A 25,845-nucleotide genomic window follows, 5' to 3' on the forward strand; every position below is an offset into this window, starting at 1 on the left:
TAATACTAACTTTAACCCACTTTTTTACTGAACAACACAAGCCATATTTTTAGTGAAACTTTATTGTTTCCTAGTATTTTCAATATTTTCCTTATATTGCTGGATTATTTTAGCCAGACTGATAATCTTTGTCTTTTTAAAAAATTTTTATAATTTTTTAATTGCAGTGTAGTTGATAGACAATGTTACATTAGTTTCATATGTACAACACAGTGATTCAACTTCTCTTTACAGTGTGCCGTGCTCACCCCAAGTGTAGCTACAAATTGTCACCATACAATACTAATACTATACCATTATTTCCCTATTCTTTATCTATTTTTCCTATGACTTATTCATTCCATAACTGAAAGCTTGTATCTCTTACTCCCCTTCACCCATTTTGCCCATCTCCTAACCTCCTTCCCCTATCCATTTGTTCTCTATATTTATAGATCTAATTCTGCTTTTTGTTTACTTATTCATTTGTTTTTTTTTCTTTTATTCCACATATAAGTAGAATCATATGGTATTTGTCTTTCTCTGACTGAATTTCATTTAGCATAAATACCCATTAGTTTCACTCATGTTGTTGCAAATGGCAAGATCTTATCTTTTTTATGGCTGAGCAATACTCCATTGTATTTATACATCACGTTTTCTTTATCCACTCATCTATTAATGGACACTTAGGCTGCTTTTGTATCTTGACTATTGTAAATTAGGCTGCAGTAAACATAGGGGTGCATATATCTTTTCAAATTAGTGATTTTGCTGTCTTTGAATAAATGCCCAGTAGTGGAATTGTTGTATCATATGATATTTCTGTTTAATTTCTTGAGGAACCATACTGTTCCCACAGTGGCTGCACCAGTTTGCATTCCCACCAATAGTACATGAGGGTTTCTAATTCTCCACATTCTTGTTTAACACCCCTAATCATCAGAGAAATGTAAATCAAAACTATAATGAGATATCACCGTATACCTGTCAGAATGGCTAAAATCTGAAAGACAAAAAAATAACAGTCTTTGTCTTTTAAATGGAGGCTCCATTGTTTATTGATATAATTGGACAAACACCAGTGCATTATTTGGTGCTTGCTATTGTTCTTTCTCTTTTTTTCCCACTGTTTTTTTTTAATTTTTATTTTTTCATCATTACACCATTTCCTTCTATTCACTTAGAAGATAAATACTTGATTTCTTTTAGAAGTTGCCTGACATATGTAAACATGAATATCTGACCCTCCAAAATTTTACATAATTAATATCTTCAGTTCCTTTTTGAATAATGAAGAAATTAGGACACTCCATTTAGTCCATATCACTTTTGTGCTATTATTGTATTTTTTAATTCGTACTTTTAAAACCTCACTATATTAGTTTGCTAGGGTTCTGATAAAATAGCACAGACTGGGTGTTTAAACTATGGATACTTACTTTCTCACAATTCTGGAAGCTGGAAGTCAAAGATCAGGGTTTGACAGGTTTGGTTCCTTTGAGTCCTCTTTTTTCAGCCTGGAGAGGGCTTCTTGCTGAGTACCTTGTAAGATCATCTCTCTGACTGTTACCTGTGTCCTAATTTCTTATAATGTTTGGACACCAGTCATATTGGAAAATTTTTTTATTTTTTATTAACATATAATGTATTATTAGCCCCAGGGGTACAGGTCTGTGAATCACCAGGTTTACACACTTCACAGCACTCACCATAGCACATACCTTCCCCAATGTCCATAACCCAACTACCTTCTCCCTACCCCTCTCCCCCCCAGCAACCCTCAGTTTGTTTTGTGAGATTAAGATTCTCTTATGGTTTGTCTCCCTCCCGATCCCATCTTGTGTCATTTTTTCCTTCTGTACCCCACCAAACCCCTCACTTTGCCTCTCAACTTCCTCATATCAGGGAGATCATATGATAATTGTCTTTCTCTTGAGTTTAAAGTCCCTGTTTCTAAACAGAGTCACAGTCTGAGACTATGGGGGTTAGAACTTTGACATATGAATTTGAAGAGAACACAACTGAATCGGTAATATTCACTGATCTTATTATTTTTATTTTTTTATTCAGCCAAACTGGTTAATCTTACTTAGATGTACCCATTTATTAATTTCTTTCTTTTTATTTACATATGCATCCCTCATTATGAATTCACCTTATAGTGTTCTTGAATTACATATTTGTAATTTCCACTGCTGAGAGTTTACTTGAGGCAAAGTCTCTTGGGTTTTTTGTTTTTTGGTTTTTTTTTGTTTTTTTGGGGGTTTTTTTGGTCTGAAAATGACTGGGTGTATTGTTTTCCTTGAGCACATTGAAAACGTCATGTCACATATTTTGGCTTCTATCATTTCTGATGAGGAGTTTTTATTGACTAAATTCAATTACTAATTGAATTTTTATTGACTAAGTCAATTAGTAATTCAAAATAATATCTCTTTTTTTCATAATGATTTTAACACCATTGTTTTGTTTACTATTTCACAGGTTCACCATGATGTATGTATGTATAGGTTTCCTTTTCATTTGTTGGCATTTTCCATTTTTTTTTAAGCTACAGATTCTAGATGGTTATAATGTAAGTGATGGAGGATAGCAAGTATGGCAAAATATTGAGGGTAGCATTTATGTGTACGCTACAAAATTCTTCCAACTGCCATTTATTTGATGTTTTTTATAATAAAATGTTAGAAAAAATAATTATACTCTACATGGCAGCATGAAATATAAGAAAACTAAATGTATTTTAAAAGTAGTATTCTAAAATACCAAGTATTTAACACAGTATCCTAAAATATCAAATAGGAATACACTTAAATATACCACAAGACTTCTGATTAGTAAATTACACACAATATCAACATGAAAATAGATCCAAATAGTAATAGTATGCTCCATGTCTATGTACTAGAAGACAATATTGCAAAAATGTCCAGTTATCTCAAATTTCACAAATAATAACCACAGTCCCAATCAAAATCTCTTCAGATATGTGGAAACTGACAAATTAATTTGAATATTTATGTAACATATGAGAAAAATTGACAAGGCAGTCTTAAAGAATCATAACAAACTCAGAAGACATACACTGTTAACTATAGTAGTAAAGAGAATATAGTATTGGTCAAGAGTAAACAACAGGCATATGAGCAAATGGAGACTATAGAAACCAGCCACACATACATATGCCCACTACAGTGCAGAATGAAAAGTATAATGTTTAAATAAGTATTGTTAAATCATTTGGATATTTAAAAGTGGGGGAAGGAGGATCTTGAACCCAAAATCCTTTAAAAAAAAAAAAGTCAACCTAGATGAATCAAATGTAAATGGTAAAAATATTCTTTTAGAAGAAAACAGAATATCTTCATATTCTCAGCATAGGAAAATATTTCTTAAAAATAATACAAAATGCACTAACCATAATGGAACCTATTCATTAATTCAACTTTATTGAAATAAAGGTCTTCTGTTCATCAAAAATACCTATTAAGAGATGATGTTTCAGCAAAGAAGATATTTGCAATGCATATGTATGACAAAGGACAAATATTAAGAATATGTAATTAATTACTTAGGAAAATTTTCAGGCAACTCTACAAAACTCAATAAAAATGAGAAAATATTTGGATAGGTACTTTAATAAAGAGGACATTCTAATAATAAGTACATAAAAATATGTTGAATCTGTTTAGTCATAAGACACAATAGAACATAGAACAATGAGATATTAAAACTATCTTTCCACTGTCAAAAATTAAAATGAACAATACTAAGTGTTGCTGAGGTGTGGAGAAATTTAAAGTCTCATATACTATTTGTAAGACTAAAAATTAGTGCAATCACTTTGGAAAAGTCTTTTGATAATACCAAATCAGAATCTTTGCATTCTGTATGAAACAGAATTCTTATTCCTAGACATATATCCTAGAAAAATGCATAGAGATGTGAATCAAAAAACAAAATTATATATAAGAATTTTCATGACAACACTATTTAATAGTCCTGTTTCAGTGTTAATCAACAGTAGAATGGATATAAAATTATGGCTTATTCATAAGTGAAAGAGTATATACAATAAGAAAGAGGAAATTATTTCTACAGACAACATGAATGAAATTCACATATATAATTGGGGCACCTGGGTGGCTCAATGGTTAAGCCTCTGCCTTCAGCTCAGGTCATGATCCCAGGGTCCTGGGATGGAGTCCCACATCAGGCTCACTGGTCAGCAGGGAGCCTGCTCCCCCGCACCCTGCCTGCCTCTCTGCCTACTTGTGATCTCTCTCTCTGTCAAATAAATAAATAAAATCTTTAAAAGAAAAAAATCACATATATAATCTAAAAGGAAAGATTCATACTCAAATGTGTACCTCTTGTGTGAATACCTTAAAGTTAGAAAACAAACATGGTGAGATCAGTTAAAATGGTCATCCCTCTTGGGCTGGGAAGGCACATGAGAGAGCTTTTCTGGGTACTGATAATGTTTGGTATCCTGACCTAGGTACTGGTTACACCAGTGTTTTTGAGTTGAGAGAATTCATCAAGCTCTACAGTTGAAATTTCTGTATTCTTCCATATTTCTGTTATCATTATTTTAAAAGGACTTTAAATTTAAAAGCATAAAACTTACAGAATATTAAAATATGAATAAAACAAATATGTGATTCATAGTATAGTTAAACATTTCATCAACATTTTTTGAAACATCAATATCTGAGTTGTTGAAAAATTATATTACCTGGGATTGTAGCATAACTAAAGAAATGTCAGAGAGCTTATGCATTTGTGCCATTCTGCTACCTTATTTATGGGACTTCATATATGCCTAAGTATGTGGCAGTTTTTTGATATGCTTACAGAAAAAAAATTCTGAGAAACTTATTTTTAGTGCCATGTCATAATTCAAAGATAACACTAGATGGGATTTGGATGTTAATAAAATATCAAATTTCACACTGAAATTTTTCAAAAATTAAAAGGTTATTGCAGTGAAAGTTCTTCTCCATCTCTATTTTCTATAACTAATTTTTTTTGTGGAGAGCTCGTTAAAAGGAAAGTTGAACTATTTCTATTATTAAACATAAACCAGTTGTATATGATTTCACACCTTAGCAATAACAGTTGAGAATCCAGTAGAAAAATATACATAAATGTGTTTATATAAATATAAATATGAATATAATATAAATATAGATATAAATATAAATATTTATATATGTATATATAAAGCATCCTAACATTATGTATTTCCTTAGTTTATTGAACTGGTAAGAAATGGAAACGGTGCCCAACCAAAACCAACTCAAGCTCCATTACTGTGATACATGAGATATTTTTTCAGTGTGTACTTATTATACATCCACATATGTATATTTATATGGACACAAACACACACACAACTAAAGCAGGAAATACAAAATGTTAGGATGCTTTTTTTTTTTCTCCCATAAAAAGCATGCTGAACTTCCTAGATTTTTACAACCATTACTGATCATGGAGGTAGAGCATTTGCAATGGATACATAATTAGAAAGTGTTGCATGTTCTTTCATGAAAAGGTCAGTAGTGAGAAGAAAATCTCAGAAAGAGGAGTTAAGATGTCCCCTTGCCCTTTTTATGATTTTCAGCTAACCAAGTTTCTGAATGTCATGCTCAGTTCTAAAAAGTGGAAGAATATAATCAGAAAATGATAGATTAATATTTGATCTTGTAACAGGTATTTTTTATTTTAAAGAATCTCAAGTTTATTAATGTAACGAGTCTTAAAATTCTTGAAGTAATGAAATAGTCACAATAAATATAATACAGTTTGATGATAAGCAGAAAAATATCAATCTACTCCATGAGTCAGGATAGAGAGCACATAAATAATCTGAAAATTCCTTTAGTTATCTCTAATACATGTTATTAAAATGAATTTAATTTTAAAAGAATGTCTAACAGGTACAAGTATGTTGCATACCATTGGGTACTTGTGTTTGTAAAATATAGTTTGTGTCTTCTAAAATTAAATATTTAATCTTACTTATCTCTAGTGGTTTTCATGGCATTGCCATTAAATAATGTTAAGAAAATTATGCTGTGCTCAATTCTGAAATCATGAAGAAGTATTTTCAATTACATCATACAAAATAGAACCTCTGTAGGCAGTGCAGGACTACCAGTCTGCATTGCAAATAGGCAAATCTGAGCAGAATAGTAGTCATTACAGAAGAATTTCTTTGTGGGTTATTTAGTGCTTTTAAGCTGAAGATTAATAGTGTTACAAATTTAAGTATTTCAGACTGTATTGTCTATTAAAATATGTACTGTGGAAGTGAAATGTATAACTTGCCCTCATTCTATTGACTAAATGTGAAAAAAAGAGATGAAAAAAAATCCTAATTATATGAGGATTGTGATAACCTTCAAAGTTGAAAAGAGACAAGTTTCCTAAAGGCAATTCTCATGTTTGGTAATTCCCATTAGAACATCCCTTTTTATTTTTTTCTTTCTTTATCTTTTTTCATTTTGATAATGATCTTGAAAAAAAAATCTATATGACCACCATGTAATTGCTTCCATGCAATTTCTGTTCCCAACTTTATCCTGATACCAAGTCATGCTATTTTAATTGTGGGAAGATGACAAAGAATAGTCAGTAGAATTAACTTACAAATAATGCATTTAAGTCAAGGGAAGCCTAAATGATAGCCTGGCATGTCAGATGAATTTTTAAAATTATAATAATTCGAATACAAAGAAGCAGTCTTGTAACCGATTCAAGTTATACAATAATAGGTACGTGTAAATTCCAAAAACACTGTGCCTTTGGATCCACAACATGACTGTGTTGCGAGTGGTGACTAAACTTCTGCAAAACAGCAGTGACATAGTCATTATGGTAAATTTAAATGTAATGAGTTTTGTGGATTTTTTTTTTTAATTTAAATTCCAGTTGGTTAATGTACAGTGTAATATTAGTTTCAGGTGTGCAATATAGTGATTCAACACTTCCATACATCATATGTGCACTCCTTAATCCCCATCATCTATTTCACCCCCCTACCAGTCACCTCCCCTCTGGTAACCATCAGTTTGTCCTCTATAGTTAAGAGTCTGTTTTTTGCTTTGCCTCTCTCTCTTTCTCTTTTGTCTTGCCCTTTACTCATTTGTTTCTCAAATTTCACAAATGAATGAAATCAATGGTATTTGTCTTTTTCTGACTGGCTTATTTCACCTAGCTTAATACTGTCTAGCCCTGTCCACATTGTTGCAAATGCAAGATTTCATTCTTATCTATGGCTGAGTAATATACCAGTGTGTATGCATAACAAAACCTCTTTACCCATTCATCAGTCGATGGGTACCTGGGCTGTTTCATAATTTTGCTATTGTAGATAATGCTGTAATAAACATCTGGGTGCATGTATTCCTTTGAATTAGTATTTTTGTGTTCTTTGGGTGAATACCAACAATTGCTAGATCATAGGGTGCTTCTATTTTTAACTTTATGAAGAAACTTCGTACTGTTTTCCAGAGTGGTTAAACCAGTTTGCTCATATTTTTTTTTAATTCATAAATTTGTTTTGATTTTATAGCTGCATGTAGTTCTAAATATGGAAAGTTTATGCCTTGGTTTGTATTTTTATATATTAAAGTGACATTGGTATAAAAATTATTATTATAATTTTATGGCACTGGGGGTCCATAATGATTTTATTTTACTTTTTATTTTAAAAATGTGTATGTTACTTAAATTTGTTCTTAAGTGAAGATTTTAAATTTTACACACAAAGATCTAGCATTGTTTCTTTAGTCAGGCATGTATCTTAGACAATTCATTCAAAAAACATCACTCGTTCAACTTGAAGCCTATACCCTTCATATGCTTACATTAGTGGCACAGATTGAGATGGTGTGGCTGGATCAGACCCTACAGATTTCAGCTGGTGCAACAAGAGAACGAGCCATGGGCGACTTTTGGCTTGTGGCTACAGTGCAGATGCTGGCAACCCATCTTGCACTCCAGGGTCACAACAAGCCAAGAGGCTACTTCTAGTTTTAAAATAATTTCATGACATTTTCTACATTCTTGAAAGGTAGCAACTTTATTGTATTCACTTGTAAATGCAAAACTCAGAACAGTATCTGCCACACGGCATTAGCTTAGAAAAGCTTAAGGAATTGAACTTGGTCTACCTAGAACTTGGTCTAGATACAAGGTGAAGAAGTTAAAAGGAAGAAGATATGACTCTATTTTCTTGTTCAAATTATTATAATTTTGGCCTTTGAGAGCTCTTTCACTTGGCTCCTGTGTGTCCTTGACTTCCTCCCATAATTATAGGTAAGTTTTTTAATCACTTCATTGCTTTTAAGAAATGATTTCTGTGACTGTCTTATATGGGCCTACTTCTTGTTTAAACACACACACACACAGAAAGAGAGACAAACACAAAGAGATAGTTTCATTATAATAGATTTCTTTTAACCAGGAATTTAAAAGGAGGTTATCAATTAGGACATAGACTTTTTTTCTTTTTTTTTTTTTTACATAGACTTCTTTTTATTAAATTTTAAAACTTTTATTCAGCTGGTAAGCAATAGAAATGGTGCCCAACTAATGGATGTAAAACTAACTCAAGTTCCATTACTATGATATATGATACGTGAGATATTTTTCCAGTGAATGTACATTTTTTAAATGTCCATGTGTGAATAGTGTACTCATAGAGATGGAATGAAAAGTGTCTACTGACTTCACACTTGCAAATAATTTTATCCTGTATAACCTCTAAGCTTTACAGTAAGAAAACAGAATCATTGATTCTGCACTTAAGGGTTTTGGTTCATTTTTAAAGTTTGACAGAAGTAAATAAAACATAATGCAGAAACTGTGCTCTACATGAATTAATTATGATATATCTATGCACAGTAGAGCAATTACTACTTAAATTCAATGGTTAGTTTCATTTCTCATAACAAGATATAAAAAGTAATAATGGGTTAGGTATTTTTACTCTGTTTCCTTCACCTCTCCTTCTTAATCATTCTTATGAGATATTTAATCAGGTGATTTTATTAAAATATTTAAAATAAGCCATCCAAATAAATAAGAACATAGATTATTCCATTAGGAATAGTTGGCAGTGCATACAAATACACACATAAAATATTCTCACATTCTTCTGAATTATCTATCCAGCATTAGTCATTATTACTCAAATACCTGCAGAATGTGGCCAAGTACTCTACAGCTGGTAGAAATCATGTCCATTGTTTCAAGGAAGCAATATACATGACGACTTTCCTGAAAGAAACACAGATTTTCTGAGTGTATGATAGAAACTTTATTTATTTTGGTGGCTGTATGTGTATATTTATGTCAGTATAAGACCAGCATCATTCCTGAAAAATATGATCACTTAAACCATTAGTTTCGTTTTCCTTCATTCTACTGCATTTCCCTCCTCAAATGCATGATTATTCCCTGACTAATTTTGAATATTTATTGCTGTGCTACTCAGATAATGTTACCACGGGCTCAGAATTTCCAGTAAAGATAAACTCTTAAGATTTTTCCTTCCTATTTTCCCATACATCATCATGTCCAGAGAAGTTGGATATTTTGGCTTTTTAGTATATTATTTAGGAACCTAGGGTTTGGAGTCAGTTAAACCTGGTTCAATCACTTAATGTGTGATCTTTTCTAAGTTATTTAACCTTTTGGCACTCCAGTTTCTTTGCCTGTTAAATGGCCTCATTAGGAGTTTTATAAGGATTAAATGTTGTAATCTGTGCAAAGCAATGCCAGAAACCTTCACTGTAAAACTCTCAGTGGGAGTTCAGCCATGTACAGAAAGTGTGTGATAAATTGTAGTTGTTGTTCTTATCATCAGCATCATGATTATTCAGAACACTCCTGCTCAGCTGCTCATAGCCAGGTATAAATACAATTCTTCAAGAACACTTCAAGCTTTGCTTAAGACTGTGACCACCTTCTACTACAAAGAAAATGAGTTTTTGTTTAATTTTTAGGCCGCTTTGTAAACCTAAAATCAGAGGCTGAGGTGAGGGAGTGATGGAATGCCAAGCGAGACTCTCAAATTTGTAAAAGTCTGGCCTGAATCATGGCAGCTTTAAAGGATTTGAGTCCAACCCAGAATATAAAAAGAGGAAGGCAAAAGAAAGCCAGGGAAACCCTGCATAATTTTTTACATGTTTCATCCTGAAAACCACTAGACAGAAGAGTGCTCTTGAAAAAAAAAAAAAACTATTTGATGTTATGATATCTAAAATATGAACTTCGTGTCTAAAGCTTAATATTCAAACGAAAGAGCTCAACAGATGCCATCCTGATCAATATACATGGATACTTAATAGGTAATATATTAAGATTGAATCCTAAAGTTAAAGACCACAACAGATAAAAGAAAAAAACTTATAGAGTAAGTGGTCCATAACCTTTTCAGGTATGGATCCAATTTAGAGATAGATCGGATCTTATAAATCATTCTGTGGGGCAACATGGGAGCTGTTTAGAATCCTGCAAATCTGGTTAGATCTCACTTGCTGGTCCCACTCCCATTTATTGATATATGTCTTTGGTATATATCAAAGGAATTCAGTAATCAGCTGTTTAGAGACACATAAAGTAAAAATTTGAAAAACAAATAAATTATTAAACTACACAAACCTATTGGAAGAAAGCAACATGAAGAAAACTGAGCCTGGGGTAGAATTCTGAAAGAGAAGATAAAGTTAATAGTCAGGAGCCAATTCCAAAGGAAGAAGAACACCCCAATGCCTCATTAACTGGGGTAGATGCCCAGGGGTTAGTACGTATGTAGGTCTGTCCTGAAGAGCGGACCGCATAAGCAAGAATGAAATAGATAAGGTAATAGCAGACTAAAAGGTCAAGCACCTTAAAGGCAAGGATCAGAAGATTAGACTTGAGAAGAAACATGGCTGGCAGCTACGTCAGGGTAATGAGAAGGAAGGTCATGTTGCTTTGAGGGAAATAATTCCAGTTGCTGAGGGTTGAATAAATTGGATAGGAGAGAGGTTGAAGACAGGTCTCTACCTTGAAGGCTGTCTCAGTAGCCCTGGCACAAGGTAAATGAATTCTAGATAAAGACAGTGGCAGTGTGAATAATGAGTGGGTCTTAGCAATGTCCCAAAGGGCAAAGTGACAAGATAGTGATGGACTGAATGACAAAGTCAAAGAAGGGAGTGAGAAATCAAAAATGATTTTATTCCTATGGCTCTCAGGACTGTTAAGATGTAGGTATAAGAAAGCTTTTTAAAAAGTACACTGAGCTGAAAAGTCTGCTTTTGTCAAGAGGCTTATTTTACAGACTCTGATAAACATTGGGTGCCAGAATATGAGGACTGAAGTACCTTTACACAGAGATGAACTTCTGAAAGCATGGATCGATTACCAGTAGAATATACACATATAAGAAAGTGACCGTTCTGCAGACTTTAATATATAAGGAGTCATAGGAAACACACACGCCAACTTCATTGATGATAATTAAACTGACTTCTAGACTGATAGATTTTTACCCCCTTTGTAGGACCAGCTCAGTGCTTGGTATATGAAGGCTATTCAAAAATACTTGTTGAGGGGCGCCTGGGTGGCTCAGTGGGTTAATCCTCTGCCTTCGGCTCAGGTCATGATCCTGGGGTCCTGGGATCGAGCCCCGCATCGGGCTCTCTGCTCTGCAGAGAGCCTGCTTCCCTTCCTCTCTCTCTGCCTGCCTCTCTGCCCGCTTGTGATCTCTCTCTGTCAAATAAAAAAAAAAAAAAAAATACTTGTTGATTGGGATGCCTGGGTGGCTCAGTGGGTTGGGCCTCTGCCTTCAGCTCAGGTCATGATCTCAGGGTTCTGGGATCGAGTCCCACCTTGGGCTCTCTGCTCGTCTGGGAGCCTGCTTCCCCTCTCTCTCTGCCCATCTCTCTGCCTACTTGTGATCTCTTTCTCTGTCAAATAAATAAATAAAAAATCTTAAAAAAAAAAAAAACTTGTTGATTAAGACCAATATAATCCTTGTCTTCCATATTAAATATTGGACAACTACCCAAGTAATTAGTTTGAATAAGATGTGTGTGTATGTGTGTGTGTGTGTGTGTGTGTGTGTGTGTTATAAAAAGGCTGAGGGTAAGGATGAGTCGAGAAATTAGCTTTTAAGATTGGGTAAAATTCTCTTGACTATTTATGAGTTAACAGATTTTTTCCTGTTAAATCTGCCTGTTAACTAAAATAGTTATTTTTCCTTTTTAACCTTAACTAAGTTAACTAAGTTAGGTGAACTAAAATTCAAGTTAGACATTATCAGTATCAGTACTATTTTTCTAGAACATATTGTACATTTATTTCACAGTTTGAGAGAAGAAATTTCCATTTTGTATTTACTTAGTGGAAACATGTTTATAGGCACTCACATTTTTAAACAATGGTGAGGTAACTTAATATAAAAAAGTGAGATTATTGAAACATACGGATTTTGAAAGTCAAGACAATTTATAGCCTGTGGTTTGCCTGTTCTAAATACTTATTTCTCCTTCAGTGTACCTACTATGTTCCAAAAGAGAAAAGAGGTAATGGGGACAATCATATTGATCATTGTTGTTTCTTTGTTTGTTTTTTTAAGATTTTATTTATTTATTTGACAGAGAGACACACACAGCGAGAGAGGGAACACAGCAGGGAGAGAGAGAGAGGTAGAAGCAGGCTTGCTGCTGACCAGTGAGCCTGATGTGGGACTCCATCCCAGGACTCTGGGATCATGACCTGAGCCAAAGGCAGATGCTTAACCAACTGAGCCACCCAGGCACCCCTGTTTGCTTTTTTTTAAGTAGTCTTCATGCCCAGTGTAGAGCCCAATGCAGGGCTCAAACTCACAACTCTGAGATCAAGACCTGAGTCAAGATCAAGATCTAACCAGATGCCCCTTGATCATCATTTTTAAAGACCTTTGTTTAAAGGAAATTTAAAGAGTCATCTTTGCAAAAGAATGTGCATTCCTGTCTAACAGTTAATGATTTTGGAACTCAGTGTAGGGCTAACTTGAAAATTAATTCCATTTGATATGCTAATTAGAATATTACACTGCCCTCTTTTCTAATGTTTTGATAAAATTATAACACCATCCTGCTTTACACAAATGCATATCTTTTAAATTTTTATCACTATTTTCCAGGAAAGGAAAAAGAATCTCCCTTAATTACTAATTCTCTTATAGGGCTCTTTATGAATTACATAAAATAATAATTAGTTATATCAAAATCTATATCTTTCAGTTATATCTAAATATAAATTAAATATATCTAAATCCCTTCTCATATAGTTATGTCATGTACTGAAACAAATGAAATATTCTAAATAGAGATAGTTAGTGTAAAATCACTTGAAACTTGTAGTTCAATTGAAGAGAGGTGAAAAGCTGGAAAAAATCAAGTATCTCAATATACCTGTTTCAGGACTTTTTTTTATTCCCTAAGAACTACAACTTCCACGAGGGGGCCCCTTTTCACTGCTACAACTCTCTGAGGCCTTGGTACACAATTTTATCCCCTTGCTCCTTCAACCCTAAGTGAGGTCATTTTTGCTGTTCTCTTGACCCTGACTACATCTATGTCATGTAATCTCTTCTATCTTGAACCTGCCTGGATCTTGATTGAAACAGTATTGGCACTAGAAGTAGCCTCAGGAAGTAGACTCTCCAGATAGTGTTCTGTTAGAGGATTTTACGTATATTTGAGAGAGGTAGGGATAACCCCCTTGCCAGGAGATATTCAGCCCTAGCAATACATGACATTGTAGTGTAGTTTTATCTTCCAAAATTATGATCTTCTAACATAAATTTCATAAATACATTTATGCAAACTTTTTTTTTTTTTTTTTTTTGGAGACAGTCTCAAAGATCCCCTTTTCCTCAAAGCATAAATCTTTGTCAATCTATCCATTAGTCAAAGTAGGCTAATGAACAGCTACTAGGTTGGAAACGCTCTGTTTCCTATTTTGGTGGGTGAAAAAGCATAAAACAGAGGTCATCCAAATGAACAGTTATCTAAGTTTTAAAACCAGAGGAAATAAAATCCAAAAAAAAGAAAAACTGTAAAATCCAAAAAAAAGAAAAAACTATCTAAGTTTTAAAACCAGAGGAAATAAAATCCAAAAAAAGAAAAACTGTAAAAATCCAAAAAAAAAGAAAAATCCAAAAAAAGACATTGTACGTGTGTGTGTGTTTCTGTACATAATTCTTATGGCTAGAGCTATCTTTCTAAGGCTGCATGTGTGCATGATTTATTTATTCCTTAAAAAAATTAGTTTAAATCTATGCCCTTCTTGATGATTAGACATGTAGCAAAATGGGGGTAGGAGAGAAAACAGAGCCGAAAGGGAGGTTTGTAAGGTGAGATAAGGAGGGTCAAGGTGCTCTGGGAGATAAGCTGGCAGCAGATGAATGTGTGTTAGAAGAAGGATGGGTCATGACAGCTGAACAGGGGAGAGGAACAAGGGAAGCAAGGTTTTAACCAGTGGAATACTGGGAGGAATCTATTCTCTTGGCTCAAATGCTGTGACTAGCTTTATGTGTTTATGATAAGAAGGAAAATGTAGGTCAAAATAAACTAGGCAAAATAAAGTAGAAGCGATATTAAAAATTTAGAAGAAGACAGAGAAATGATTAAGCTAAAGACAAAAAAGATAATGGATTTTTCATATAATTTAAAATTGTTATTCTGCTTAAAGGCATAATTTAAGTCTCAGTAGGAGCATAAGTAGAGAAAGAGAAAATTTTTTAAAGGAAAAATAACAAAATGCAACTGAAAATGTGTATATATGTAATACATACATATAAATATATGTACATAATAAATATCTATATTTTACATTTGTATATATGACAGTAAGCTAAGAACTGTTGGCGAATCAATTAAATGTATATAACAGTTGTTCTAAGGGGCTCAGACTCTAAGTTCTGGTATCACTTTATAATTCTTTGTTCCATGAGTACTGAGTTTCTGATCATTTATGATCCTGGTTCATGATTTTATCTCTAACCCGTATAAAACTGTCTTCTTCCTCTTGTATTAAATGTAGTCTCATTTTTATCCTTACTTTAAAAAAAAAAAAAAAAAAAGTGCCTCCTTCCAAAAGCATTGGAAAGCTATAGAAATCTTCCCTGAAACTTTCATCAGAACATTAAGGAGGGAATGAGATAGTACATCACACTGCATAATTTATTTTAAAATATCATAAAAAATTTCTTCTTCTCACTAAAGTTACACTCATCATGGCAGCCTCTTAAACATACTGTGTTATGGTTACTTGAATTCTATTTACTCATTATGCTGCCCAGTGAAATACTTAGTAGCTTGGCAAAATAAATGGTATCCTTGAAAATTGATGTTCTATTGTTATTACTATATAATCAGCCTCCCAAATTCAGTGGATTAAAATGACAATCATTTGGGGCGCCTGGGTGGCTCAGTGGGTTAAGCCTCTGCCTTCGGCTCAGGTCATGATCTCAGGGTCCTGGGATCTAGTCCCACATCGGGCTCTCTGCTCAGTGGGGAGCCTGCTTCCTCCTCTCTCTCTGCCTATCTCTCTGCCTACTTGTGGTCTATCTCTCTCTCTCTCTCTCTCTCTCTCTCTGTCAAATAAATAAATAAAATCTTTTAAAAAAATAATAATTTTTTTTAAATGACAATCACTTAATTATACATTATGTAGATCAATATTTCAGGCAGGGTTTGGCTGGTTGATTTTTGGGTTTCATGTTTGTCAACTGCAGGTCATCAGTGGTATTCAGCTTGTGGCTGGTTTGTCTGAAGGGTCCAGAGAATTTTGGCTCACATATATAAGATTCCATTCATCAGAAGTGATGGCTAGAAAGCGAGGCCTTGCTGGGATCCTCTTTTTCTTTGTGTGGTCTCTCCATATGGTCTGTCCAGCTGGAGAGTTCACTCTTCACATTGGAATTCAGGGCTCCAACACCAAGTGTGTCTTGAGTGTCTAGTGCAAGCTACAAGATCTCTTACGACCTAGTCTCAAAAATCCAAGAAAATTACTTCTATTCTATTGGTCAAGCAATTACTAAGGCCAACATCATTCAAGGCCAGGGGAATTAGATTCCATTTTTCAATGGGAGGAATAGCAAAGAAAAGCTTTATTTTTTGATAAATATTTTTTAAAAGATTTTATTTATTTATTTGTCAGAGAGAGAGAGAGAGCAAGCACAAGCATGGTGGGTGGCAGGCAGTGGGAGAAGCAGGCTTCCTGCTGAGCAAGGAGCCCAATGTGGGACTCAATCTCAGGACCCTGAGATCATGACTGAGCTGAAGGCAGATGCTTAACCGACTGAGCCACTCAGGTGCCCCAAGAAAAGTTCTATGTTAACACAGAAGGTAGAGAAATTGGGGGCTTAAAAAAATAGCATGATTTAATATGCCACTTTCTTTGACATAGTGAAAGGTCTGCACAAACTGGAGATGTATAAAGAAAATGATTATATAGCCTGCTTCACAGGTCATTGAATGAATTGAAGAAACTGGACAGGAGGAAAGGTACATTACTTTCCAACACAGACCAAATTATGTGTATGTTTTTATTGTTTTTATCTTTTTAAACCACTTTATTGGGGTATAATTGACAAACAAAAGTTGTACATATTTAATGTATACAACTTAATGAGTTAGGAGATATGTATAGACTGGTGAAACCATCACCACAATCTATGCCATAAATGTATCCATTCCCTCCAAAAGTTTCCTCCTGCCATCTTTTATCATCATCATCATCATCATCATCATCATTCTGTGGTAAAATACTTAAGATCTACCCTCTTAGCAAATTTTTAAGTATACAATCTAGTATTGTTAACCATAGTCACTATGCTGTACTGTAGATCTCTGGGTCTTATTCATCTTATAAAACTGAAATGTATACCCTTTGACTAACACTTCACCCTTTCCCCCTTCCCCTAGCCCCTGGCAAGCACCATTCCACTCTGCTTCTAAAAATTTGACTATTTCGGATTCCTCATATAAGCGATATCATGTGCTGTTTGTCCTTCTGCTGAATTTCACTTGACATCATGTCCTCCAGATTCATTCACATTGGATTTCCTTTTTTAAGGCTGAATAATATTCCATCATGGGTAGGTACCACATAACCAAAGAAAATCAAGATTACATCTATCTCACATTACAAAAATCTGAAGAACTAAGATCCATAAGAAAGGCAATAAAAAGATGAAGTTTCTCTCTTCAGTTATCAGACTGTCCAATAGAAATACCATGTGAGCCCCCTATGTAATTAGAATTTTTCTAGTAGGCTCATTAAAGGAACATAAGAAGAAACAGATGAAATTAATTTAAATAATATACTTAATGCAACAGATTCAAGATTGTTACCCTTTCAACGTGTAATCAATAATAAAGAAATTGCAAGTGAAATATTTTGCTGTTTATATACAAAGTCCCTGAAATCCAGAGTGCATTTACACTTCCAGCATATCTGCATTCCAACTTGGCCATAATTAAGATGCTCATTAGCTGCATGCGGTTAGTGCTTACTTTATTGGACATGCAGCTCTAGACTCTTGCTACTGAAAGTGATACTCAAAGCAACAACTTTGACATCACCTGCAATCTTGTTAGAAATACGGAACTTCAGGTTTCACCTAAGACCTACCGAATCGAAATCTGCATTTTAATGAGATCACCAGGTGACACTGAAGTTTCAGCTTCCTCCTTCCTATTAGTTTGCTCAGGCTGCCCTAACACAGTACTGCACACTGGTGGCTCAAACAACAGAAATTTATTTCCTCATAGTTCTAGAGGTTAGAAGGCCAAGATCAAGCTGTCAGCAGATTTGACTTTTCCTGAGGTCTCTCTCCTGTCTTGCAGATGGACTTTCGTTCTTGCTGTGCCCTCACCCCTTCCCTTATGTTGTGTGCACACCTCTGGAGTCTCTTCCTCTTTCTACAAGGATGTTAGTCATATTGAATTAAGGTCCACCCTAATGCCTCATTTTAATTTAATTATCTCTTTAAAGGCCACCATCTCCAAATATAGTCCTATCCTGAGATTATTGGGTTTAGGATTTCAACATAAGAATATGGGGGAAAACAATCCCTAACATTAAGTCCATAATATCTTTATAGTCACCTACTCATCTCTGACCAATATCTTCCTCAAATCTTACTTCTTTCCTTTCCTGATCCCACCCAGGTTATACCCCTCCCATAAAGGCAAGCTTTTATCACTACTAGAATAGTCTATATGTTTTTCTAATTTTGTGCTGCAATTTAACCTCCACCAAAATATGCAACCTGAAAGGACTGCTAGGTCTTCTTTTCAGCTATATCCTCTGAACTTATCACAACACCTGGCCTGTGAAATAGAAATAATGCAATAGTTGAATGAATGATGAAACGTAGTAAGAGAGAATTAGTTAAAGCTAAAAATAAGTATTCTTGGCATAGTACATCATCTCTTACTTCCCTGAGGGGATAAGAGGAACTGAAACTTTTAGAAGGAAACCACCTCAGCTTCTCAGCAGAAAATCTGCAAATCTATCTGCATCTAAATTAATCATTTTGCCTTTGCTATTTTCCTTTGAAGACGGGTCCCTATTTTATCAAAATCCAAATCTTCTACTTACGCTGTGGGTCTAGTCCCCTCTCACCCTCTCAGGATTGCATTCTTTGATTATTTCTGTTCTCCTCTGTATCTTCAATCCTTCTCTTTTTTTCTCCATCATAAATTGTTCAAGCACCTTACATCTTTGGGGGAAAAATGTCTTCCGAGGTTAGCCCTAGCCATGTTACCCCCTCCAGTTATCCTTCATGGTCGAGTATCTTGAAAAAAGAAGCTACATTTATGATCTCAAACACTCACCTACTCCTCATACTTCAGTGAGGTAAGATTTACTTTCTTCATACTATTTTACTCATTTATTCTGGAAGAAACTATCCATCTTCTACATGTCACTAAATTCAACAAGCAACTTCTAAATTCACTTAACTTTCAGTGACATTTAACACTGCTAATCAATTTCACATTCCTGAAAACTAGCCTCCCCGCTTTCCCTTCTCCAGTGGGAATAAACCCTCCTGGTTTTCCTCCTACTCCTCTGCCTGCTTTTCCCTCAACTTGACAAGTTCTCTTTCTTCAGCCATCAGTTAAATATATGTTGTCTTAGTCTCTCTTTTCTTTTCCTTTCTTTTTTAAAGATTAATTGATGGATTGATTTGAGAGAGAGAGCCTGTGCACAAGTTAGGGGAGGGGCAAAGGGAGAGAGAATCTTCAGGCAGACTCCTCACTGAACATGGAGCCCGAAACAGGGCTTGATCCCACGACCAGTGAGACCCTTACCCAAGCTGAAACCTAGAGTCAGATGCTTAACTGATTGAGTCACTCAGGTGCCCCTTTAGTCTCTTTTCTCACGCTGCATGTTATTCCTGGATACCTGTATTAACTCCCTATATCCACTTAGTATCTCGGTTTTTGCTTTAGATACATAACTGCCTAAAGGACATTTCCATTTGTACATCCTGAAGAATCCTTGAATTCAACATGTATATAAATTAATTTGTTATTTCCTCCCCTTGCTTCCATTCCATTCCCCTTGCTTACATTTCCTCTGTGTTTTCTGGATTGTATAATGACACCATGTATTCACACAGTTGTCATGTCAGAAGTCTAGGGATCATTTTTTTATTCTCCTTCCTTTCTTTACACTCCAAGTCTTCTAAGTCTATCAGTGGTCTTCTAAATAGATTCGAATTTCCAACGCAGACGGTCTCAATAGGCACACTGCTGATTAGGTTGTTTTATTTTACCTTTGTTCCCCTCTAATCTACTCCAGATAAGATACTGAGACCAGAAAGGCCACAGTGTTCTTCTAAATATACAAACTATAGATTGATCGAGCAAGTTGATCTATCTATCCATCCACCCAGTAGGCATAGTTTTAAAATGGCTCCCAAGATTCCCACAATCTGATGTGTATACCTTGTTTTATTCCTTTTCTTGAGTATGATACCTATAACTTTATTTTGAACATGCTAAAAGTAATGGGATATTGCTCCATGATTATGTTATATTATATGACAAAGATTAAAGGATTTTGCAGGCTTAACTAATGTCCTTAATCAGTTTATCAGAGGTTAAGAGGAGTGATATTATCCTGGAGAGCCTGACCTAAGCAGATGCCATTTAAATGAATACACCTGGGTGGCTCAGTCAGTTAAGCGTCTGCCTTCAGCTTAGGTCATGATCCTGGGGTCCTGGGATTGAACCCCATGTCTGGTTCCCTGCTCAGCAGGGAGTCTCTTTCTCCCTCTGCCCTCTGTTCCTCCCCACTGCTCATGCTCTCTCTCTCTTTTTTAAAGAAATAAATAAATAAATGCTTAAAAAAAAAAAAAAAAGAATACTACTCTCCTTCTGGCCAAGAAGCAGCAAATAGCTATGGTGTGAAGTCCAGTGGAGAGGGACAGCCTCTCAGAGTTGATGACCTCATTCTTACAACTGTGAGGAACTCAATTCAGCCAAACACCTAAATGAGCTTAGAAGCTCCCTAGCTCCAGAAGGAATCCTAGCCTGGCCAACATTCTGAATTCAGTCCTGTAGGACCCCAGTCAGAAGAACCAGTTACATAGTGCCTGGACTCCTCCAATAGAAGCTGTGAGCTAATAAATGCCTTTAAGAGACTAAGTTATTAATTTTTTTGTTTTAAATATTTCAGTGGATTCCCAGGGCACTCAGAATAAAATCTTTAGCATATCTTACAAGACTCTCCATGAAGTAGGCTGTGCCCCTTTCTCCAGCCCTCTGGTCTTTTCTCTTACCAGCTTTTCTCTTGCTGCATAAAAACCAATTATTTAAGCCTTTTTTTTTTTTTTTCCAGATTTTCACAAGACTCAGACTCTCTCTTGGCTTCAAATTTTTACATTCATCTGGACAAGTCTACCATCACACACTACCACTCTGATAAAAGCCATAGTCATCCTTTCCCTGAATTGCTGTAATAATCTCTTCAGTGATCTCCTTGCCCTTGCCCTTTCCCTCCCACCATAGCCTTTCCCTGACAGAGTCGTTAGACTAAAACTGTTAACACATAAGTCACATAGGATTCTACTCTGCTCAGAACAAAGTCTCTCTGTTCTCTTTGGTTTTTTACTTTGGTAAAAACCAAAGTCCTCAAAATGGCTTCCAAGGCTGTGAACAGCCTGACCTCCACTTATCTTTCTAATCTCATTTCCTTCTCTTTTTCCACTAGTTCAGGGGCCCTGGCATGACTTTTTTTTTTTTTTTTTTTTTTTGGTCCTCTTATACTCCAGCTTGTTCTATCTAAAAGAGAGAGAGCACACTGCTGTACTTTTTGTCTAAAATTCTCTTCCCCTGGGAGGGACCCATCACTTAGACTCACTTCTCTCTGGTCACTCAAATGGCAATTTAACACTGACTGTATCGTTCCTTAGTGATGTTCTTCAGAATGAGAATCTCTCCCAGTACTCCGGGAAGTCCTTCCTCTGATTTTTTTCTCTATAACACTTATCATGATCTCTCATTCTGGATGTACATAGTTATTTTTTGTACATCTGACCACTAGAGTATAAACTACCATGAGGACATGGATTCTTCTCCCCTTCACTGCTGTATCCGCAGTACCCAGAACAGTGACTAGGACATAGTAGAAAGTGAACAAATAATTTGTAAAATAATCAGTTAAAAAACAAAACAAAACTGGTTTGCTTTTTCTAACGCACTATCTTCTTCCCTCTCCCTTCCCCCACCCAATCCCAAGAAGTACACCCTCTTTTATTTTTTCAAATCAGCTTTTTTGTATCTCATTCACTCTCAGAATAGGTTGTGTCTCCACAGAACATTTTCATAGAACCCTGTTTGTAGTCCCATTACAGTAATAATTATATTTACTACTGCTACTAATTAATGTTAGTTTCAGTTGCTGAATATGTATTCTAAAATATAGGGAAGCTTTTATATTCATTACTTTATCCCTTGTAACTAGTACAGTACCCGCAACACATTGTGTGCTATATGGGTATTTGTTGTAAGCTGTAAGGCAGATACCGTATAGCATATAAAATACATAAGCAAAACAAGTGAATCTCTTTCCTTTTCTTCAGTTCTTACCTTCATCTTGTTTTGCTTAGCAGACTGCCAGACATAAAACTAGTACTAGGTGCATATTTGTTGACTGATTCATTAGTTAATTTGGAGATCTTTCAAGTGTATTTGTCTCTATAAAAATAAAATGTTTGAGATATCATCCTGCTTTATAAAACTAACTATTCATCACTGGGAAACAGTAAGTGACTGATTGCCTCAGGTGCAAAGGTAACACTTGAGAGTAAGAAAGTGAGTACTCGGGGAAAATGACCAAACTAACCACAAAGCAATGAGGTAGAACCACAGAATTCAACCTCGCATGGCAATAACTAGATGCCTCTATGATCAAAAGACTACATAAAAATTAAAGTTATTGAAGGAATTAAACCTTTGGAAATCTATTTGTATAAAATGAACACTTTGACATATGTATATGTATATATATGCACATACATATGTATATGGATACATATACACATACATTTCTCAGTGAAATTATTTAATGGAAATATTAAATTATGAGAATGTAACTTTCTTTTAAAGTAATTTTTAAGTTGCATTTTTCCTTTGGATTTTTTATTTTAAAGATTTTTTTTTTATTTATTTGACAGACAGATCACAAGTAGGCAGAGAGGCAGGCAGAGAGAGACAGGAGGAGGAGGCAGGCTCCCTGCTGAGCAGAGAGCCTGATGCGGAACTCGATCCCAGGACCCTGAGATCATGACCTGAGCCGAAGACAGAGGCTTTAACTACTGAGTCACCCAGGCGCCCCATGGATTTTTTTTTTTTTAAATAAATGAGTAAGTTACTGTGTTTTTCTTTTAAAAACTTCAGTAACTATGTTCCCTACATTTGAAACAAATGTGGTCTCTCTCCTTAAAAACACTTTACCTCACATGGTGCCCTTACTTTCTAAGCAGCAAAGCATAGGATTACTGGACAAAGCTCAATTCCTCCACTACTGACCTCTGTCATAAATTTTGTATTAAGATCTAACTTACAACAGAAGAGACTTTTCATGCTGTTTAAATTTTTTATTATGATTCTATTCAGACCCTCCTCAAACCTCATTGATTTAGAAAACTATTTAGCTATTATTAACCATTTAATAAACCATTGAAATAATTAAATTCTCCCATTTCTACTCTGCTATATTTTATTCCAATGTTTAACATAGCCAACTTAGAAGATCAAATGACTTATTAATAGATATATGAGAATAAGGAATATATTGCTTAATAAAAAGTATTTTTAATATTTCAGTCTTCTGAACTAAAGAAATTTATAGACACTTATGCTTAGTATACACATTGCAGTTTTATAAACTAGTCTATAATATATTACACACTCATATTTAGTGGAATGCTATTTTCCAGCATCCTCTAATAGCTTCATTTTGTGGAATAGGATTTTATTCTAATGCTCTCAGTTTTATAATAGTTCATGTGTGTCATTTAGAGGTATCCATCCAACATGATGACAGATTATGAAGAAAGAGGACACAAGAATAAATGGCCATAATAAGAGAAGGTAGATATGGCAAATTCCCTGTCTTGATTCTCTTAATCATAGTTAAAGTTTCATTTTCTATGTAAATTTTTTCCATCTGTCATTGAGCTCTGCAAATGAAAGAATTACAAGTAGAACTGTAAGTATTTATTTCCCACCTTAATGACAGATATTTAAGGACAGCAAAAAGCAAGTTTGTGATTTTGGATAAGAAAGCCAGACCTCTTAGAATAGGAAAATGAGTGGTTTAGTTACGTTTTATTTTTTTCTCCGACCTACCCAAACACAGCTTTTTTCTAGACTCGATGAAAGCCTGAGTTTTTCTACCTAATAAGTAATTGAGTTGTTGTTTAGCAGATAATGCAACACCAACTTGAATGCCATCAACTTAGCCGAGGTGGGAAAATGGTCAGTGTGCAGACAGTAAAAGCAAAACTTAATAAGAGTGCAAAGGTGATAGATCAAAGCTGAGTGGTATGTAACTGTCAACATTACAAAAGTAATATTCCTTTGAGGATTGTTATTTTAGGGCAAAATAGGACATCATGAGGGAGTTAACTTATGTAATAAGAGAAACATCTCCAACATTCCACTTTCTATAATAAAATATTTTTATTCATACAACTCAAGAGAAAACTGATTAGCATTTTGAGGCTTTAGGCCCTAGGTCAAAAGAACCGTCTCCATTAATGTTAGTTACTTTATAGGTCTCATTACTAATCTTTAATCCTTGCTTAAAATTATGATATTGCCTTATTACCTGGAATTATGATTTATAAATGATAGCAGTGTAAAAGTGTCAGTAATTCATAATTTTAGAGAGTAGAGCTCATCAAAATTTTCTCTGATGTGTTTTATGAAAGGGGAAAAACCCAAGCCCTTTAATTAATAACCTGTCCTAGAAAACCATCTTTCTAGAAGAGAACTGAAAAGACTTAAGGATAACTAATAATAGCCTGACATCCTCTTTTATTTCAAAAGGAATCATTTGCTATTAATAATGGTAAGCTTAGTTTCAGGACATTTTATGGGGGCATCATTCCTTTACCTTGTCAGTTGGTTTTATGTTATAAAGAGGATGGTGTTGGGGTGAACCAAGCTTGCAGGCATATATAACATTATAGAAGGGGAAGAATCTATGATGCTTCATCAGACAAGCCATTTCATTTTGCCATTGAGTCATAGCAAAGTCATTGCTATCTGAGGAATTATTATAAATCTATTATTTGCAATCTTAGTCTTTATAGAACTACTTATATATGAAGTTAATATCAGTTTCTGTAATCACATCATAGAAGGGAAATTTAGATGCAAGTATTTAAAGTATTTTGTTCCATTTATGAAGACTAAAATGTGCAGGGCGCCTGGGTGGCTCAGTGGGTTAAGGCCTCTGCCTTCAGCTCAGGTCATGGTCCCAGGGTCCTGGGATCGAGGCCGCATCGGTCTCTCTGCTCACCAGGGAGCCTGCTTCCTCCTCTCTCTCTGCCTGCCTCTCTGCCTACTTGTGATCTCTCTCTCTCTGTCAAATAAATAAATAAAATCTTAAAAAAAAAAAAAACTAAAATGTGCACACAAATTTTCATTTTATTTGCAAAATTAGGACTATTAGGGTAAATTTTTCATTATTTGACAGTACTACAGGTTGATGAAAATTGTTACAACTACAATGAGTATATTCTTCCTTCTCTTTACCCTAATCCCCTCCTATCCCAGTACTTCTAGAATAGGGGTACCTGAGTGGCTCAGTTGTTCTTCATTTCAGCTCAAGTCATGATCTCAGGGTTGTGGGATTGGACTTTGCTGTCAGGCTCCACACTCAGTGGGGAGTTTGCTTGGGATTCACTCTCTTCCTCTCCCTCTACCCCTCCCCGCTGTGCTCTCACTCTCTCTCTTTCTCTCCCTCTCTTTTTCTCTCTTTCCAAAAGAAATAAATAAATCTTATACTAAGGAACATTACAACAAAGAGTCAGGATATAGAAACTTAGAATCATAGATATTAGGGTATTTACATAGCATTCCTTCAATATCTCAAGATATTGAAGAAAAGCAAAGCCCCTGAACAAAGACAAAATAGCAAGAGGTGGTTTCACCAGGATTTTATAAGTTCTAACATTATAAGAAAATTTATCATATTTACTAATGTTGTAAGTAAACTCATGTGAGATGTTCATTCACTCAAAAAAAAATGTATTGAGAGATTGTTCAGTTCCGTGGAAAAGACTATGAA

Source organism: Lontra canadensis, unplaced genomic scaffold (genome assembly GCF_010015895.1).
Source record: "Lontra canadensis isolate GAN:19392208 unplaced genomic scaffold, GSC_riverotter_1.0 scaffold53, whole genome shotgun sequence".
Taxonomy (NCBI): Eukaryota; Metazoa; Chordata; class Mammalia; order Carnivora; family Mustelidae; genus Lontra; species Lontra canadensis.